Below are 21,093 nucleotides of genomic sequence, written 5' to 3'. Positions count from 1 at the left end.
TTGTTCTTGCAGCCTTTCCTGAAACTGGGGACGTACATTCTTTGTGCTTCCTGCAGGGTGTCCCTGAATAGGGTCCAGGTGCTTCCCACAGTCTCCATCCTAAAGATGTTTCTGAGCTTCCTCCCCACCATTTCCCTCATAGCAACATAGTTCCCTTTCTTGAAGTTGAGCGCAGTTGTTGCGGTCCTCCTTACTATGGGTGTCCCCCTTTCTAATGTGAATCTGATCGCGTTGTGATCACTGTTGCCTAGTGGTCCTCCCACTTCTACCCCTCTTGCAGGCCCCCCTAATCCGTTTAGGATGAGGTCAAGAGTAGCACCCCCTCGCGTCGGTTCTTTGACTAGTTGCTCCATGAAGCAGAACCTCACAGCTTCTACAAATCCTGTTTCCCTAGTGCAGTTGGAGTGACCCGTACTCCAGTCTATTCCCGGGTAGTTGAAGTCCCCCATCACTGTTACACTTCCAGTCCTGCATTCCTGTCTCAATTCCGCTTCCAAGTCGTGTCCGACTCCTTCTGGCGTACCAGGTGGGCGATAGTACAGCCCCAGTTTTATGCCTGCACCCTTGTTTCCCGGCAATTTGACCCATAGCGATTCCAGCCCCTCTACCTTCGTTGCCATATCCATCCCGACCGAGTGGATAGAGTCCTTTATATATAGTGCTATGTCTCTCCCCTTCTTGTGGGTCCTGTCCCTCCTGTAGAGCTTGTACCCCGGCAGCGCCACATCCCATTGATTTTCCTCTGTCCACCAGGTTTCTGCAATTCCAATTATATCTAGGTCCTCCCCCTTGGCCACGACTTCTAGTTCACCCATCTTGGCCATGAGGCTTCTTGCATTTGCGTATAAGCACCGCAGGTCCCAGAGTATTTTTATAATTCAAGTTTGATCACTCTCCATAGGTTTTATAACCAATCTAGGTCAGTTGTACCAGATATATGTTTATTCTCTTTCTGACCTTGACCTATACTTAATATCCCTGAACATATTACAGTAAATTAGCCAGCTACATTTAGCATCCAAACTGGGCTGCATAAATGGCTGGCCTATCTTTGGCTGCTATAAATGTAGCCTGCCAGTGTTGAATATTGACTTAGCTGGCTAAGTTTATAGTGGCCAAATATCAAGTTTCAAATTTATAAAAATTTTGATATACCGCCTTGTCAGATTTCAAGGCAGTTTTACAAATTTTAAAAAGAAGTTTAAAAATAATACAGAATCAATAGACAAAACACAATAAACCACAGACATAACTGAAAACGAAAGGGAAGAACTGGGGGGATGGGGGGAAACTACAATATTTACAGGCAAAAGGAGGGATAGGAAGAAAGAAAAGGGAGGGAAAGGCCAGCATAACAACCAGCAGTATTGCTGGGTTAAAATATTACTGAAATGTCTTTAAAAGCACGGTTATAGCTCACTGGAAATGGTCCTGCATTAAATATCAAGGCTCAGCACTGGCCATGGGAGTCAGCCCAGCTAACACCCTTGTTCTGAATATTGGCCCCCGTAGTATTTTTTTTTTTTGTGCTGGGGCATGTTTGATGGTGGAGAGTAGGTTTGCCCTGCACCAATCAGTTAATGTGCATTGGCCTGTTAGGGCTCACACCATGTGCTAATTTTGAAATAAGCACATAATAATAATAATAACTTTATTTTTTCTACACCGCCAACACCAAAAGAGTTCTAGGCGGTTCACAAAGTAAGAGGACTAAACAATTCAGTGATAAAACAGAATACATAAGAAGTAGAGAATGACACGGGGAAAAAATCTGTCCCCGTCACCGCCCCGTCACCGGCCCACCATCCTCTGCACCGCCCCGTCACCGCCGTTCCCTTCACCGCCCCGTCACCGTCACCGCCATCCCTTTCACCGCCCCGTCACCGCCACTGCCATCCCATTCACCGCCCCGTCACCGTCCCCGCTGCATCCATATAAGCCTTAGTACTGTAATATTTAGCTTATTCCTTTCTTATAAATCAAAGTTCCTGTTGCTGAACTAGAGAAAGAGATGTTCAGCTGGCAGGGCTTTGTTTATAAATTTTTATCAACACAACTAATATACTATTTTATCCTAAAGCAAAAAATAAATAAATAAATATAATTTTTTTTCTACCTTTGTTGTCTGGTTTTCTGCTTTCCACATCTTCTCATTGAATTCCTTCCATCCACTGTGTGTCTTCTCTCTGCGTCTTCCATTTGCTGTTACTGTGCCCTCCCTTAACCCCCCCCCCCCCAATTGGTCTAGCACCCATCTTCTTCCCTCCGCTCCCGCATAGTCTGGCATCTGTCTTCTTCCCACTCTGTCTTCCACATTTCCCTTGGGGGTCTGTTCCTCTCCACCCTCCTTCAATGTCATGTTCTATTCCTTTCCACCACCACCCTTCCCTCCCTCCTTTACCATCTGTTCCTTTCTACTACCCTTCAGCTCCTCTCGCGTGGCCTATCTACCTTCCTTCCTCTTATTTTCATGGCACGTTACAATGTAATTTGTGCAAGCCACTGGAGCCTGCAAGCTCGGTCCCTGTCCCATCCCCACAAACCATCTCGCTTCTGTGCTCCTATTTTCTCCATTTCTAATATCTCCCCTATGTATCTGTCATTGCCCCCCCTGTGTCCATATACCATCCCCATGGCATGTCCCCTTTATGTCTCTGTCCCTATGCCCCATGCACATAATTTCCCCTCTTTCTGTTACCTTCCTGTGTCCAGATTTCCCCTATCTTCCTTTTCCATACCAGTGTGTCTCTTCTTTTCAACCCCATCTAGCTTTTTTCCCTCTTTCTTCCCCCCTCCTGCTTCTAGCATCTGGCTCACCTGCCAGTCCTTCCCTTTCTTTCCTGCTGTGGGTTTTTCTTTCCGACTTCATCCCCTTGGCACAGAATCCTTTTCCCTTTCACTCCCTCCTTCCAATTTGAGCCGGGAACACTAGCGATCGCACGGTCCCCGCAGCCACTACCTGCCTGCCCAATCGATCCTAGTGTTTAGCCAGCTCTCTCCCTTCTCCTCACCTTAGTTTATAGGTTTTCTTTTTCGGCGACCTGCACGCTTTCCCAAAGAGCCGCGCACGCGCGGCTGCTCAGTGTTCAATCTTCTGCTCTGCTGCAACTTCCTGTTTCCGGTTGCGTCAGAGCAGAAGATCGAAACTGAGCAGCAGCGGGTGCGCGGCTCTCTGATAGCGTGCGGGTAGCCGAAAAAGAAAATCTACAAACTAAGGTGAGGAGAAGGGAGAGAGCTGGCTAAACACTAGAATCGATTGGGCAGGCGGGTGTGAGCTGCGGGGACTGCGCGATCCTTCATGCCTCACTGCGGGGACAAGACCATTCACTGCCCCGCGGGCGGTGAATGGCCTTGTCCCCGTCGCCGCAGCGACTGCTAGTTTTCTTCCCCGTTTTCGGCGGGTGACCCGCGGCTAAAATGCGGTGGCCGCGGGTAAACCGCCACCGTGTCATTCTCTAATAAGAAGCCACAGTATAATATACCGTTTTATAAAACTATAGTATGAATACTATGATATAATCATCGATCAAGTAACAATGTTTTTGAACAAGTGAGTCTTAACTAATTTCCTGAAAGTGCAATAAGATGCAGTCTATTGAATCATATCATCTAACCAGACTTGAACGTTACCTGCTTTTAGTGGAAAAAGCCAAACTGCAGCCGTGTTAGAGCCGCACTAAACAGTGATCTCAGTGCACAGGAAACACGTATGCTAAAAATGTAAAGTATCTATGATTTCTGTAGACTCTTTCCTTTGAAGCAGTTTCAATGAGATGTATTGAGATTGATAGCCCTGATCAGGTTATTTAGATAGATAGAGTAAGGAGTGTAGTTATCATTGTAGGCTATTGGTAAAATACAGTATGTTATTTTACCGCTGACTACTGCTGTTTTAGCATAGGCCCCATTTTATATAATAAAATGTGGTTACTAATAACTAGGATTAGCAGTAAAATAAAATGTCTTAACAGTTCCTCCTCCCACACACAAAAATATAGATGCTATTTCTGCTTTGGGTTGAAGAATATGATATAATTATAAATGCAAGCCAACATGAGCCATAGTACCTGGCATAAATGCCTGTTATAATTTGATTGCAATATTCTGCCAACTATTACTACAATAGCTTGAAAAGATCCAGAGGCAAGGAAAGGGAACAAGTTCAAAAATATGGCAAAAACCAGGCATGGATAGGAAACCCAGCTGTCAGAGGATCAGTATAATCTTTTAAATACTCATAAAAGGCTGTTTTGGCCTATGAGTTTAACACAGTTGTGTGGCGAGGGTAGGAGATGCCTGGAGTGGTAGGCCCACTCCTTCTACACACCCCTCCTTCCCTGCCCCCCACACCACACTCACGCCCTCCCTTCCCCCTAGCACCTTGCTAAATCTTCACCAGCACGAGCAGCTTCTCCGGCCTGCTGCTTGCGCCAGCGTTGGCTTTCCCTACGACATTCCTTTTTGGCCCCGCGAACCAGAAGTGATTTCAGAGGGGAGCCAGTGAAGCGCAAGCAGCAGGCCTGAAAAGTTGCATGTGCTGGTGAAGATTTTTTTTAAATATGAGAGTGGGGAAAAGGAATGCACAAGCATGGCATGGGGGGAGGGAAGTGGTGGAGAGGTGCTGGCACCATCCCCCCCCTTACTATGCCACTTGTTCAGCATTCACTGCCTTACCACAACCTCCTCTGACTGGCCCATCAAACAATATATACAGTAAGTTATACAGAAGCATGTGTACCATTTTTCTATCGGGAGACTGCTGGGCTATCTTGAACTTCCAGAATCAGTCTTTTCCATTCTCTCTTTCTCTCTCTGTGGACCAAGTTGTCATGTTCTGTCCAGTTTTCTCCATGTGGTATTTTGCTATAGGAAGAGAGACATGGTTCGATGGATTTATATAATTTTAAGGTTCAGAAAGACTATGACTGTGTGTGTGTGTCTATCTATCTGTAGATTGGGTATGTCAAATTGCATTAAAAAAAACACCTGCATTAATACCCTCAAACCCCCCTCCCCCTAAGCAAAATACTGTACTTCTTTATATACACCTTTATACATATAAGGAAAAGTTACAGAATTAAATTGGTGGCTTAATTTACCAACACTGTAGCACTGAAATGCATCTTTCCATTATTCATCTACCTGCCTTCATCAGCATGCCACTAGTCGCATCCGGAAGTCTTTTTCCCAAAGTCAATTCTGACGTCGGAGAGGACGTTCCGGGCCAGCCAATCACTGCCTGGCAGGCCCAGAACATCCTCTCTGACATCAGAATTGACGTCAGGAAGAAGGCTTCCGGGTGCGAGTAGTGGCAGCAGATGAGCAGCAGCGGTGGACCGGGGAGGAAGTTTAAATTGGGCCTGGAGGGAGGCTTTTGTTTTCCAGGGGGGGGGGGGAGAAGGAGGTAGGCAGGCAGGCTGGCTGACTTTGGGGGAGACAGGCAGACTGGCTTTGGGGGAGGTAGGCCGGCAGGCTTTTTGGGAGAGTGTGGGACAAAGGCTAGAAGGCAGTGAGGGGACATAGGAAGGAGGGATGAAGGAAGGAGAGAAAATGGCAGAGAAGGGGGGTTGTAAGTAGAAGAAAGACTAGAGAGATAAAGGCCTGGACCAAAGGGGAAAGACAGGAGGCAGAAGCAGGACTTTGGGAGGTGCAGACAGAGGGGGAGAGCCCCTGAGGAAGAGCAGAGAGAGGCAAGATCATAACAGAGGAGGGAGAAAGGGAGACCTGGAACAAAGGTACAAAGGAGAACTGACACTGGATATGGGGGCACTAAGGACATAGGAAGGAGGCACTGGGGGCACTAAGGACATAGGAAGGAGGTGCTGGGGACACTAAGGACATAGGAAGGAAGGAGGGAGGGAATAGAAAAGGACAATTGTTGAGCCTGAGTGCAGAAAGAAATGAAAGATAGGATGCACAGTCAGAAGGAAACATAACCAGAGACTCATGAAATCACCAGACAACAAAGGTAGGAAAAATGATTTTATTTTCAATTTAGTGATAAAAATGTGTCAGTTTTGAGAATTTATATCTGCTGTCTATATTTTGCACTATATTTGTCTATTTTTCTATAGTTACTGAGGTGACATCGTTGAAACCCCCCCCAAATATAAATGATAATTAACATTTTCTCTGTGTATAGGGTGCTTTGTGTTTTTTTTTATTTTATGGTTATCATTATGAAATAATAAGATATTGTGTATACATGAAAAATGAATGGAAGAAATTTGGGGCGGGGCTAGGGCGGGATTGGGGGCAGGACTGAATATTAATAGATGTCCCGTTTTGATGAAAAAAATAAATGGTCACGTTATATATAAACCACTTTGAATGTGGTTGTGTAATTACAAAAAGGTGGTATACAAGTCCCTATACAGAACATAACTCTAAAACCAGTTTAGTATATGAGCCCATAGTGGTTTTTTTTACTGTATTATCATTAATGTATAAATTAAAAGTTGTTTAATGTATTAGAGTTTACATGTCATTATAATTAAAATATAATCAACAATTAAGATACACTGGTGTGAAATGCACAATAAATACTGTCAAGCAGCAAAAGAAGAAACCCAGCAATTCCACAGTGAATGGAGAAACAATTTCAGCAGGAGGGTGCCCTTGGCTGCTGTGGGTTAAGCAAGGGAGGGGAGGGCCTGCCTCATTTGGACGGAGGCGGGCCTGCTGGCCAGCCGATGCGAGGAGCCGGCTGGCCAACTTCCTGGTTAGCCTGGGTGTGTGTGCAGGGTGGGGATTTCATCCGGGGGGGGGAGGGTTGGGGGCGTTTCATTGGGGGGGGTCATTGGGGGGTCCGGCAGAAGGGGTTGGGCATCCTCCTGCTGCGATCATTGAGAAAGGGTAGAGGTTCTTTTGGCAGGAGGGGTTGGGCATTCTCCTGCTGTGATCATCGGGAAGGGGTGGGGGGCCTACCAGCAGGAAAGGTTGGGCACCCTTCTACTGTGATCGTCAGGGGGGTGAGGGGCCTTAGGTGCCTGGCCCAATCAGGCCCTAGGCCTGCCATGCCTAGCCAAAGTTAAGGTAAGTTGGGGGGTTAGGTGGTTGGGGGATTAGAGGGGATGTCTGTGGTTAGGGGGGGATGTTTGAGGGGTTCAGAGGGGACGATCAAGGGTTCATGGGGTATGCCATAGGCAGGAGGGCCTGGATTCCCTTCTGCCCATATTGGAGGGGGTGGGGAGGGTTTGCCTTCCAGCAAGAGGACTTGGGCTACCTCCTGACAGTTGGGGGGTATTCAGGGGGTGTTTAGGGGGTGGGGGTGTACCTAAGCTGAAGAGCTTGGGCTCCCTCTTGCTGGTATTGTCAAAGGGGGGGGGGTCGGGGGTACGCCTCAGCAGGAAGGCTTGGGATCCCTCCTTCCAGTAGTTGCGGGGGTGTGCCTTCGGCTGGAGAGATCGGGCATCTCTCCTGCCGATATTGGGTTTGTAGGGGGTGTGCCAGCAGGACATATTGGGCATCTCTCCTGCCAGCTTATGACAGTTCTGTGTGTGTGGGGGATCATGATCGCGGCAGGAGAGATTAGGCATCTCTCCTGTCACAATCGTTACAGTGGGGGGTGGGCAGGTTGTCGGGGCTGCTGAGCTGATCGCAGCAGCCGCGATCAGCTCAGTGGTTCCTATTCAGTACTTATACTTGTTTTGACTTGGTCTTAGTCAAAATGTATAAGTTCCGACTGGGCCAGCTCCCTAAAAATGCCTCTTTTCACTCTAGGCGTTCAGAGGCAGGGTAAAGGCCTAAACTGGTTTTAGATACGTCTAAAACCAGCTTTGATTATCAGTACTTGGACGATCTGTCTTTTTGATCGTCCAAGCACCAATTTAGGTCACTTTTTGAACTTTTTTTTAATTATTTGCCCCTTTATGTCTTTATTTTAGCAAATAAAACATCCAAATAGAACTTTATGCCATTTTTATCTTTTGAAAATGAGCTCCATAGTTAACATAGTGATATATTAAAAACCAACTGAGTGTATTAATATTCAATGGTGTACCAATCTGTAAGACTCAATGTTGCACACTCCCCTCTAGAAAATAACAAAAATGCAGATCTAAAAATGTAGAAACGCATATTAAAAAACATAATCGATAAATTTCATTCGTAAACATTACTAAATATAGTAAAAGTTGAACCCTTGTAGCTGGCAAGAAAAATACTATGTAAAAGTAGTCATAGCAATGTGTCGCACAGCTTGTTGATAAAATGAAACCAATCTTTGGGCTCCTTTTACTAAACGGTACTGGTTGTTTTTAGTGTGGGCCGGCGAGTTAAATATTCCAACACTCATAGAATTCTAATGAGCATTGCAGCATTTATCTCACTGGCCCATGCTAAAATTCTCTAGCACCATTTACCCCCTCTTCTACTAAACCGCACTAGTGGTTATAGTGCGGGGAGCCACACTAAAATGGCCCATGCTGTTCCCAACGCTCAATGAGTTTCTATGAGCGTCAGGAGCTGCGCGGGCCATTCAGTGCGGCTCCCCGTGCTAAAACCGCTAGCGTGGTTTAGTAGAAGAGGGAGTTAGTAAAATCCAGTGTTTGTTGCTGCAAAATTATAGTCACTGGGTTGGGGTCAAAGGTGCACGCCATTCAAGATATTATTCTAGTAAATGATCTAATTTATAGGAAACTGCTTTATTTATAGCAGGCAGTTTTACAAAGTCATTTCCATGTATATGCAATCTACATGTTTAAATGTCACTATTTACATATAAATATGCTTCTAAAATAACAACCATATTGTTCTAATAGAAGTACTCAACCGTAGTCTATTAAGATAATACTACAAATTTAATATTCTAGATTAAAAATGGATATGCACCAATTGTTATCCATGTGTTGCTCTGTTGTTATACTGCAACCATGAATATTACATCAAGAAAATTTCTGTTTAACAAGACATGTGTCAGTGCATATTATCCATCTGGGATGAGAGTAAGCAAAATTAGTGTACTGACATTCAGACTGTCTCTGTACAACACAACAAAAGAGTAAAAACACAACCCCAAGCCACAGCACTGATGAGTGATCAGAATAATGAGGCTTCAAAGCTTAATCTTGTCAAATCAAAACCACCTGGAAATCATTCAACTTTAATTATATGTGCCATAACAAAGTAAATATTCATAAATGCATGTCAAAATCATATTCATGTCATACAAGTTTTGACAAATTAATGTTTGCATGAAGGGTAAGCAGAAATACTTGTTATATTACTAAAGAACTGAACTTGACATGCTCACAGGAGCTAAACTCTCTCATTTAAAGCAGTTTATATTGACTATGTGTGAAGGAAAAAACTGATAAGAACTTCAAGCCTTATCCTTGAAGGAGAGGCCTAAAGAGCAGAGCAGCCAGCTGAGAACTAGGGAAGCCTGGTTCAAATCTCATTATAGCTCCATGTGATCTTGGACAAGTCACAAAACACTCCATTGCTTACTGTACATACTTAGATTGCAAGCCTTCTGAGAACAGAAAAACACCTACTATAACTCACCTTGTATTATAACTGAACACAAAGTGAGCTAAATCCAAGTCCAGTGGCGTACCTTGCATATGTACAATAAAGTAAACACTTTCAACACTGAATGTGAAGATGTCCAAAAATGTAAGACAGGAACAGCATAGACCTAACTCAATCCAGAAAATGAAGGAGAAAGCCTCAGAAAGGGCCCTCCCACCTCACCAAAATGGCTCAGAGGTGGTTGAGCATTCACCTCACTGGCAAAAAACCTTCATTGTATGATAAAGTCTTATGCTGTGCTGTAACGTGCCGACAAAAATTAAATAATAAAGGAAATATTCCACTTATCTTCATTGATCGGTACACCAACGGTGGCCAGCGTTTCACAAATTCATGCTGCCTCAGGGTGTATCCCGACCGATCAGGTTTCTAGAAGCACAAAAGAAAAGAATGTGAATAATTAAAAGTCTCTTTCTGATGTGTCCCAGACAAATTAAGATCCGCATAGCATAACATACAAAGGACGTAACCTTTCAGAACAGGACGCCAAACCGCCTCTTGCTCCTGAGATGGCTCCCACATGGTGACACTCAATTTGAATGATTCTGATAGTGAGACATGAGCACAGGAAGTGCATCATCAAAGATGCTATTCTCTAGAATAGACTGTTTGTCAATGAGTCATTGAAGGGGGCGGGACAAAGATGCTGATCTATGGGAAATGTAGTGTTTGACCAAGCTCAACTTGATAAACCGTGCATGTGTTGACAGTGTGTAATAGGTGAGCAAAATCTCTTTAGGCAGCATGAATTTGTGAAACGCTGGCCACCGTTGGTGTACCGATCAGTGAAGATAAGTGGAATATTTCCTCTATTATTTAATTTTCGTTGGCACATTAAGCTTTATAGTGCACTTTAAGCTTTATAGCTATGCTAAATAGCACATGCTATACTACACTAACACGTGCATGTTATCCTATGGATGCATTAGCGTTTAGCTCATGCATTGATTTAGCGCATGCTAAATTCGTGCTAAAACGCTTAGCGCGCCTTTGTAAAAGAGGGCCTTAAAGGCAAACAAACACAAAGCCAATCACCAAAAAAAAACCATACACTCACTTCAGTAGTCCGTAAAATTCACAAAATAAAAAGCTAAAAAAACTCTAACCCCGCAAATAGCAGGTGTGCAATCCTGGAGCTTGTCAACAAACAGCATGCAATTACAGACAGAAGAGAGAAAAGGGGAACAACTGTTTAAAGAGTGGGGGTGCCCTACCAAAGCAGTCCTTTATTTCTGAGTTTTTAGTAAATTACATATCGTGGCAGATAGTGTAGTAACACTCACACTATCTGCTATTGAACTCTAAGTATAAAAACTTACAGCACTTTAGTAAAATGGACCCTAAGTATAATAAAGAGCTTATCAAATCCCTCTACATTCCACAGAGACTCCCCTGTTCAAAGTCTGCAGTGACCTGTTCCTGGCCGATTGTAAGGGACTTTACTCAATCCTTATCCTTCATGACCTGTTTGCGGCCTTTGATACTAATCATTGCTTACTCCTTAATATGTTGTCCTTGCTTGGATTCTGTGAATCTGTCCTCTCCCATCTGCCTCTCCCATCTGCCTCCTACCTCTCCCATCACACTTTTACTTTATGCTTTGGTGGGTCCTCCTCTGTTGCTATCCCACTAGTGGTTGGCATACTCAAGAGTTCTATCTTAGGGCCTCTTCTTTTCTCTCTCTACACCTCTTCCCATGGCTCCCAGTATCATCTATATGCTGATTACTACCAGATCTATCTCTCTATACCTAAAAATTCACCTAAGTCCAAGAAAAAGTCTCAGCCTATTTGGCTGACATTGCTGCCTGGATGTCTTACTGCTATCTAAAACTAAACATGTTCAAGACTGAGCTGCTCCTCATTCCTCCTAAACTCTCCACTTATCTCCCTTCATTCTTCATCTCTGAAAATAATACTATTATAATCCCAGCCTCTTCTGCTCACAACTTTGGAGTCGTTTTTGACTCTGACCTCTCATTTTCTATGCACTTCCAATAGCCTGTCGTTTATATCTCTACAACTTCACCATAATTCACCCCTTCCTCTCTGAGCATACTACCCAGACCCTTGTCTACACTCTCAAAACCACACACTTAGACTACTGCAATTTACTTGTAACAGGTCTCCCACTGAATTGCATCTCCCCCCTGTAATCAGTACAAAACTCAACTGCACAGCTTATGTACTGCCAACCTCATCAAAACCATTTCTGGCCAGTTAAATCATGCTGAATATTAACTCTATTGTAATTCAATTTCAAGCCTAATTCGAAGGGGTGCTGAAAAGTTAGCCCATCCAAGAAGAAAATGACATGAATATGTTTCAATCAGTGATATGAAACATGAAATAAGATAACACTCTTTTCAGCAACAGTGGCAGAATAACATTCAGAATTTTGGAGGTTGGTTGGTTGGGCTGAGAACTTTTCAGCATCCCCTCGCACATTAAATTGTATTCATGTGAAGGAAAGTCCAAAGAACAAAGGTTTGCTCAATTTTAAGTGCCTGTTAATACCTTACTTTGTCAGTAGTACAAAGAGTTCCATGTGCAAGCTGTCTTCAGCTTTAATCCCTCATTAAAGAAGTAAAAGAACTGAGAGAAGTAGCAAGACTGAGAAGCATTCATGAGAATGAGAGGTACATCGATCAAATGGTTCTTGGGATGTCAAAAATTTCCAGCAGTAGGGAAGAGGCTGTGCTGAGGAAAGACAGCTGGACTCTGATTATGAAACTCTGCAAAATTGGTATTGTGACTCCACCCGCCCTTAAACTGAAAAACTGGTATACTGCCCTGGAAGTGGAGGAGATGAGAGCATCACAGGGACAAGAAGGACCAAAGCTTGAAATCCCCAAAATTGCTGGATTCATGACCACTAGGAGGTGTAAGGTAGTGGTGGTTGGCAATTCCCTTCTGAGGGGTACAGAAGCATCCATCTGCAGACCAAACATGATGTTCCAGGAGGTATGCTGTCTGCCTGGTGCCAAAATCCAATATGTTACAGAATGATTGCCAAGACTCATCAAGCCTGATGACTATTATCCAGTGCTACTCATCTACATTGGCACTAATGATATTGCCAGATACCCCTGGGAACATATCAAAAGTGACTTTGTGACTCTGGGAGAGAAGGTGAATAAGTCATGTGTGCAATGGTATTCTCATCTATCATCCCTGTCAAGGGTAAAGGTCAGAGAATCACGTACTCTGGAGATGAATGCATGGCTATGTGGATGATTTTGTCAAGAGCATTTTGGCTTCCTGGACCATAGGATGATTTTCCAAGGACTGCAGAGTAGGGATGGTATACATCTATCAAAAAAATAGAAGAAGTATATTCAGCGGCAGTCTGGCTAATCTACTGAAGAGGGCTTGAAACTAGAAGTGATGGGGCAGGATGATCAAAGCCTCTGGTGAGTATAAGCCCTCAGGATACCTCTACATGGATGGGAATAGGGGCAATGGGCTGGATTCACTAACCCATGGATCCGATCCGATCCGATCCGGGAGCGATCCTATCCAATCTGTGGCCGTGGGGCTGATTCACAAAGCGTCCTCATGCAAATGAGGGCAATTGGAATCATGCCCCCAACCGACTGCATGGATCGATCTCCAGCGATCCTGACGCATGCGCAGACCATCTTCTTTGCCAGTAGATGGTCTGTGTATGCACTGGCCCACCATGCCCGGCAGAGCTGGAAACTTTTTTTTACTTTTTTACCTTATTTTTGGGTTCTTTCAGGTTGCTGCAGCTTCAATTGAAAAGCACCAGACAATCCTCCACCATAAGTCAAAGCATTTAATAAGATAGACAAGTTATGTTTTGGATGGCGCCAGGCTCGGCAGGATCAAAAAGGAAGCTACTTCAGGGAGAATAGGCAATGAAAATTGTCCACACATTTTTACTTTGCAGGCTTGCACTGCGGGAAAGGGCAGGAGAATCGGAGCAGAGAGCAGGGTGGCGAGACGGGGCAGAAAGCAAGGCGGTGACTCAGGCAGACAGCAGGGAAGTGAGTCGGGGCAGAGAACAGGGCGATGGGTCAGGCAGAGAGCAGGGTGGCAAGAGCAGAGAATTGGGGCAGGGAGCAGGGCAGCAGAGAGCAGGGCAGTCGGAAAGAACCTGAGTGACTGGTCCTCAGCAGTCGCTTATTTTTTGATTGGCCAGCGCAGTCAGTGTTTCTCATTTTTTTAGTGAATTGTTGCTTGCCTACATTTGCATGCCATTCCCCCTCATTTGCATGCACAGATCGGATCGGAGGTAGATCGACACCAAGGTTAGTGAATCGGGTTGGGGAGCAATCAGGTCGCAAAGTGGTCGGGACACGATTTGTGTCCTTAGTGAATCTAGCCCAATGTCTAGAAAGCAGTATACAGTATACTAATGCTCGAAGTATGGGAAGCAAGATTCTGGATCTAGATGCTATGATGGAAGAAGATGAGTCGGATGACACTGGGACATGGTTCACAGAGAACCATGACTGGGATGTAGTTTTACCAGGCTATAATCTGTTCAGGAAAGATAGGGTAGGAAGAAAAGGAGAGGGAGTAACATTATATGTTAAAAAACATATTAAAGCCACACAATTGCAGGATCTGCAGGGCAAGGAAGAGGCACTGTGGATCAATTTAGAAAGAGGGAATGGTAAATATATCTATATTGGTATGATATACAGGCCTCCACAGATGGAAGAAGAGGACAAGCTTTAATAGTAGACACTCAGAATATATATATATTCTGAATATATATATTCCCTTATATATATATATATATATATATATATATATATATAAAATCGGAGGTATGTATGTGTGTGTGTATGTGTGTATGTGCCGCGATCACGCAAAAACGGCTTGACCGATTTGAACGAAACTTGGTATGCAGATCCCTCACTACCTGGGATGATATGTTCTTCGGGGGTCTCGCAAGCCCACCTGCACACGTGGGCGGAGCTACAAACAGAAAATCAGATTTCACCCATTCAAGTCAATGGAAAAAATGTAAAAAGCTGCCAACGCAAAAAACGGCTTGCCCGATTTGAACGAAACTTGGTATGCAGATCCCTCACTACCTGGGATGATATGTTCTGGGGGTCTCGCAGTCCCACCTGCACACGTGGGCGGAGCTACAAACAGAAAATCAGATTTTCACCCATTCAAGTCAATGGAAAAAATGTAAAAAGCTGCCAATCAGCTATACAAAACGGCTTGCCCGAGTTTGAACGAAACTTGGTATGGCAGATCCCTCACTACCTGGGGTGATATGTTCTGGGGGTTCTCGCGTCCACCTGCACACGTGGGCGGAGCTACAAACAGAAAATCAGATTACAACCCAATTCATGTCAATGGAAAAAATGTAAAAAGCTGCCAACGCAAAAACGGCTTACCCGATTTGAACGAAACTTGGTATGCTGATCCCTCACTACCTGGGGTGATAATGTTTCTGGGATCTCGGCGGCCCCACCTGCACATGTGGGGCGGAGCTACAAACAGAAAATCTGATTTCCACCCATCAAGTCAATGGAAAAAAATGTAAAAAGCTGTGGACCGATTTGAACGAAACTTGATATGCAGATCCTCACTACCTGGGGTGATATGTACTGTGGGGTCTCGCGGCCCACCTGCACACATGGGCGGAGCTAACAAAACAGAAAATCAGATTACACCCATTTCAAGTCAATTGGGAAAAAATGTAAAAAGCTGTGGGACCGATTTGAACGAAACTTGATATGCAGATCCCTCACTACCTGGGGTGATATGTTCTGGGGGTCTCGCGGCCCACCTGCACACGTGGGCGGAGCTACAAACATAAAATCATATTTCACCCATTCATGTCAATGGAAAAAATGTAAAAAGCTGTGGGATCTCCAGTTATTTTACTTAGCAACCTTGACCCACCAAAACTTTGCAATGGCACAAGGCTTTGTGTAAAGAGGTTACTGTCCAATGTAATTGAAGCGACTATCTTAACCGGAAAGGGACAAGGAGAAACCGTATTTATCCCACGGATATCACTTATTCCAACAGATCTTCCTTTTCAGTTTAAGAGATTGCAAATTCCAGTGAGACTTGCATTCTCTATCACAATCAACAAATCACAAGGACAGACTATTACATACTGTGGAGTGGATTTAAGATCCCCCTGTTTTTCCCATGGACAACTCTATGTTGCTTGCTCAAGGGTGGATTCACCCAAGAATGTATATGTTCTTGCTCCTGGAGGTGAAACTAAAAATGTTGTTTATAATCAAGTTTTGTGTTAGTTTTATTGTATTCATTTTGTCAAATTTTTCACATTATTATTTGACTATTGTACTTTTTATAAAGCTGTAAAAAAATAATTTCTTTCACCACTATAAAGTATCTTTATCTGAATCCATTTACAGTGTTATTGCTATAATTAAATACCCGTGCAACGCCGGGGCATCAGCTAGTATATATATATATATATTATATATACACACATATATATATATATACACACATATATACACATATATATATACACACATATATATATATATATATATATATATATATATATATAGATATATATAATATATATATAGTATATATATAAAAGGGAAGTTTTACTATTAGGTGATTTTAACATGTCAGATGTTGATTGGCATATCCTTATTGTGGGGTCTTCTAGAAGTAGGGAAATCTTGGATTCTCTTCAAGGAGAACTTTTCCAGTAGTTGGTAATGGAACCCAAGTGGGATGGGGGTCATACTGGACTTAGTGCTTACAAATGAGGAACGTGTTTCTGTTATAGTTGGTTATCAGCTAGCATACAGTGATCACTGCACGGTACAGTTTAATATTGAGATGGGTTTACAGAGGGCTTATTCAAAAGTAAAGGCTCTAGACTTTAAAAAACTAACTATGCTCGGATGGGGGATTATGTCAAGGAATTGTCTAGATTGGGAACATCTGTGAAGACATAAAAACTGCAGTGGAGAAAACTGATAGTGAAGGCCGCTGGTAAACCTTCAAGGAAATGACCTCACAACAACCCAATTGCTGTATTTATAAAATAAATTTATTAATAATAATCAAAGATCAGCTTTCATGAACCGAAGGTACAGCAAATTGAGTTAGCGGATTATATACAGAAATAGCCGACATATCTGATATGTGCAATCCATCCTAAAGTATGAATCAAGTGGGCTACTTTTATACTCTATTTTAGTGGCCCAAAACTAAAGATATTTCAGTAGTTTACAAATTCACATAACCCACTTACTATTTGGATTATCATTTTTGTCATATTTGTTGATTGGACAGCACACATATTGGTCATAGAGTCATATTGAAGCATTATGTCACCTAGTGCCAAATATGTTTTTTCCTATTTTCCCCTGACAATGCATTATTAATGCCATGGTCAATAATCTCTGGGAGCGAGTCCCCCTCCCATCGGAGCTTGATTGTAGATCTGTGAGCACTTTTCGATAGGACTTCTGGTAAGTCATCTTGACCCTGAGGTCATGTGCTATGAACCAAACATACACTTCTTCTTTGGAAAATCCAAAAGTGTCCAAAATCGCAAAGTCAGCAAATAATCAACGTTATCACAGTCATCAGATGCTTGCGTGTTTCTGGGTTAAAGATGAACTTCTCACAAAAGCATATTTCTGTGCTGACAGGGAGAGAGTTGATTTTTTGCATTGTTCATCAGGTTTGTTATAGAGTTAATTCAGCTTAGCTTTTCCTTCTGGGGGTCTCATGAGGGTCTCTGCCTTCAAGCTTATGAAGGTCTTCCGGCTGCTGATTCTTCCTCATCTTCCTCAATAGGAGTTATTGTAAGGGCGATTAATCTTTTTGTGAGGCAACTAAGGAAAAGTAAGGAAAAGAAGGCCACTTTGGTTCTCAAAAGTAGTAGCTGAGAAGGTAAGGAATAAGAGGTTAGCTTTCATAAACTACAAAAGATTGCAGAAAGAGGAAGACAGGCAAAAAATATATGGAAAAGTGAAGAGAGGCTGGTCGAGTAGTCAGGAAAGCAAAGATACAAATGGAAGAAAAAATATCTGAAATGGTAAAATGGGGAGACAATACATTTTTTAGATATATCAGTGATAGGAAGAAGTGCAAAAGTGGCATTGTGAGACTCAAAGGTGAAGGGGAGAAATATGTAGAAGCTGATAAAGAAAAGGCTGAATTGCTTAACAAATATTTCTATTCTGTGTTCATGCTGAAGATCTGGAATGAACATAAGAACATAAGAAACACCTTCACCGGATCAGACCAAGGTCCATCTAGTCCGGCGATCCGCACACGCGGAGGCCCATTTAGGTGCTCCTTTTTGGAGAACCTGGTTTTTCCCGTATCCCTCAATATGATCTGCAAGAAGGTGTGCACAGATCACAGAAAACAAATGTGAATAGCAATGGTGGAGTGGTAGACTCTGATCGATTTTCAGAGGGTTGTGTTTGTGAGGAGCTAGCTAAAATAAAGGTAGACAAAGCAAATGGGGCCAGATGGTGTACATATCATTGTGCTGAAGGAACTTAGGGAAGTTTTGGTGGCTCCGCTGACTGACCTTTTCAATGCTTCTCTAGAGTTAAGTGTGGTACTGGAGCAAACAAGATTTTTTTTTTTTTTTTTAAAGCAACTTAGCAGAGCAGTTATTCCTTAATGGTCTGAACTGTCCCCTTCAGTACATTTCAAATGAGCAAGCTGAACTGCTTTACATATCTGTTTAAATATATATTGGTCTGGTAACCAGATATAAACAGAAACTCTCATACACCAAACTACAGAAAGGAGCTATATTGGAACACCCATAAAGAAAATATGCTTGTTTAAAATATTTGATTATGTGTAATAAAATTTGATATACCACCTTGTCTTATAAAAGCTAAAAGTGGTTTGCAATATATAAAGCACAATAAAATACAAAAAAGAAAAGAACAGCTTGCTCACCCTCTCCAAGGTAGAGAGAACGAGAGGACACTAATCTAAAGTTAAAAGGAGATAGATTTCTGTACAAATGTAAGGAAGTTCTTCTTCACCCAGAGAGTGGGTAGAAAACTGGAACGCTCTTCGGGAGGCTGTTATAGGGGAAAACACCCTCCAGGAATTCAAGGACAAAGTCAGACAAGTTCCTGATGAACCAGAACGTAATGCAGGTAAGGCTAGACTCAGGGCACTGGTCTTTGACCTAAGGGCCGCCGGGGGAGTGGACTGCTGGGCACGATGGACTGCTGGTCTGACCCAGGCAGCGACAATTCTATATGTTCTTAACAAAGTTGGACAGGAGAGAACATACAGCCATACAACTAAATGGAGAAAGAGAAAGATGGAGCAGGGAAGACAGAAAAGATAAGCTTCTGAGTGGGTCCATGATAGCTCTGTGCCAACATGCAGGAACAGTCATCACCAGGGAGAAAGATTGAAAACTAATTGAAAATAATGTAGCTTTAATTTCATTTTTAAAATTCAATAAGAAAATAAAAACAACACAGGAATCTGTTACTTAAGCCCCTATGGTATGGTTTCATATGATTGAGACAAATAAAGGTTTTTGATCAGTTGTTCAGTTTTCTTTCTTTACGTTATATTCCTCAAGGTGTAACATGTTATCCTTTCTCTATTTATAGTACCACCAGATGCCTTTAATTGCTGAATTTTACGCTCGAGGGGTATATAGGACCTGTGGGTTTTGCATCTGCTTTTTCCAAAGACATATTTTTTTGTTGTTGTTGGAAAACAATGAGCACATATTTTAAAATCCAATGCTTTCCACCACTGCCCCAATCACACCTTCGGGAGCACTTCTCCTTGGTATGGATAGAGGTAGACAACATGACACGGAACCCTTACTTACATTTAGTCAGACTGAATGAGGACACTTTTCAGGCAGTCAATTTACCCAGGTAAATGCTTTGAAACATTGTCTATTATAATGGTCTGATTGTTACTATTTAGCGGTGAATTGCTTATTATGCTGCTGCTTGCTTTTCGTGGCCATTCATTTTGTCTCTCTGCTCTCATTTTAACTGCAGATGTGGTATTGAAATGGCATTTGTGGATGTTAATAGGGTTATATAATTTTAGCAAGCATTCATTCAATAGAAATTAACCTTTTTTTTAGAGGATGGAGGACCTCATAAAAGAGAAAAAAAAAAATATATGGGATGTGTTAAACATCTGACGCAGAAGCTTGATGAATATTTACAGAAAATTCAACACTGAATTTAAAAAAGGGCTGTTTTGAAGCGTTCGTATGAGGGGCATATGGAGAAAGGCAGGAAAAAAAGTGAGGCAGACAGAAAAAAAAAAAAAGAAAGAGAAAAGGAATGAGAAAGAGAAAGAGAATTGTTTCTGCTCTCAAGGGTAGTTTTTATATGGGATGAATTGGTTCCAATTGATCCTTCGGGTTGACAGCACAATGGAAAACCATTTCCACTATGCTACATACCAGACAACTTCACTGATGACAAACCCCCCTTTCATAGCCCCAATATATAGCTCAGTTATCAGAATGACAATCCGTTATTTTGGAACTGATTTTAAAACTGTGTATAATAGTTAATGGATTTTCATTTATAAACCCTCATAATGTGTGTGTGTGTGTGTGGGGGGGGGATAAATGAGATAAATAAATAAACAGAGGCTACAAACCATAATTCCTTCAATAAAGAGAAAAGGGAAAGGGGATGACATTTGATATACTGCCTTTCTGTGATTACAATCAAAGCAGTCTACATATTATATTCAAGTATTTATTTTATACCTGGGGCAGTGGAGGGTTAAGTGACTTGCCAAGTCGTAAGGAGCTGAATGGGAATTGAACCTAGTTCTCCAGGTTCTCAAGCCACTAACCACTAACTGATGTAAATATATCCAGAGACTATCCATTAACAGGTAGAAAGTTTTTTTGTTTTTGTTTTTTGTTTTTTACTATGGTATGCTAACAGATTTAGTGCACACTCTTGATTAGTGCACATTAAATGCTAAGTCCATACGAGGTGGTGCTATTTTGCCACTGTAGCTGAAAAGAATGTTTTCTTATTTTGTTAAGTGCCAATTTGCAGAAGCAAAATTCTCTGTTTTGACATTGTTTCAGATTATTGATTGAACTATATCCACATAATTTTTTTCTTGTTTGGGCTAACTTTTCAGCACCCCCCTAATAGAAATCCAATGATTTTTTAATTAGTATTTAGCAAATGCTAATCATTAGTACATCTTAGTGAAAGGAGCCCAGAGTTACTAAGCTGTGTTAAAATAACATGGAGTATTTTAATGCTAAAGCACAGATTATTGGCATAAATTATCAAGTGGAAAAAAAAACACCACATGGTCATGGCTGACTGATTTGTGTTTGTTCAATGTGATCTATGCTACATTTTACCTTCTACTGTACAGTGCATTAACATTAGATGCTTTTATTTACTTTAAGAAATGCTGAACTATTTTACTGCTTGCTATCAGAAGGTATGCTCTTTGCTTCTCCTTGTAAAATGGTAAAGATTAACGTTGTCAGTGCAGTTAGTTGGATTGTGGGTACTCAAGCATACTAGATAGTTACATAAGAACATAAGAATAGCCTTAC

The sequence above is a fragment of the Geotrypetes seraphini genome, chromosome 2 (genome assembly GCF_902459505.1).
Source record: "Geotrypetes seraphini chromosome 2, aGeoSer1.1, whole genome shotgun sequence".
In the NCBI taxonomy this organism is placed as follows: Eukaryota; Metazoa; Chordata; class Amphibia; order Gymnophiona; family Dermophiidae; genus Geotrypetes; species Geotrypetes seraphini.
The sequence above is the reverse complement of the archived record's forward strand: the minus strand, read 5'-3'. Positions refer to the sequence as shown.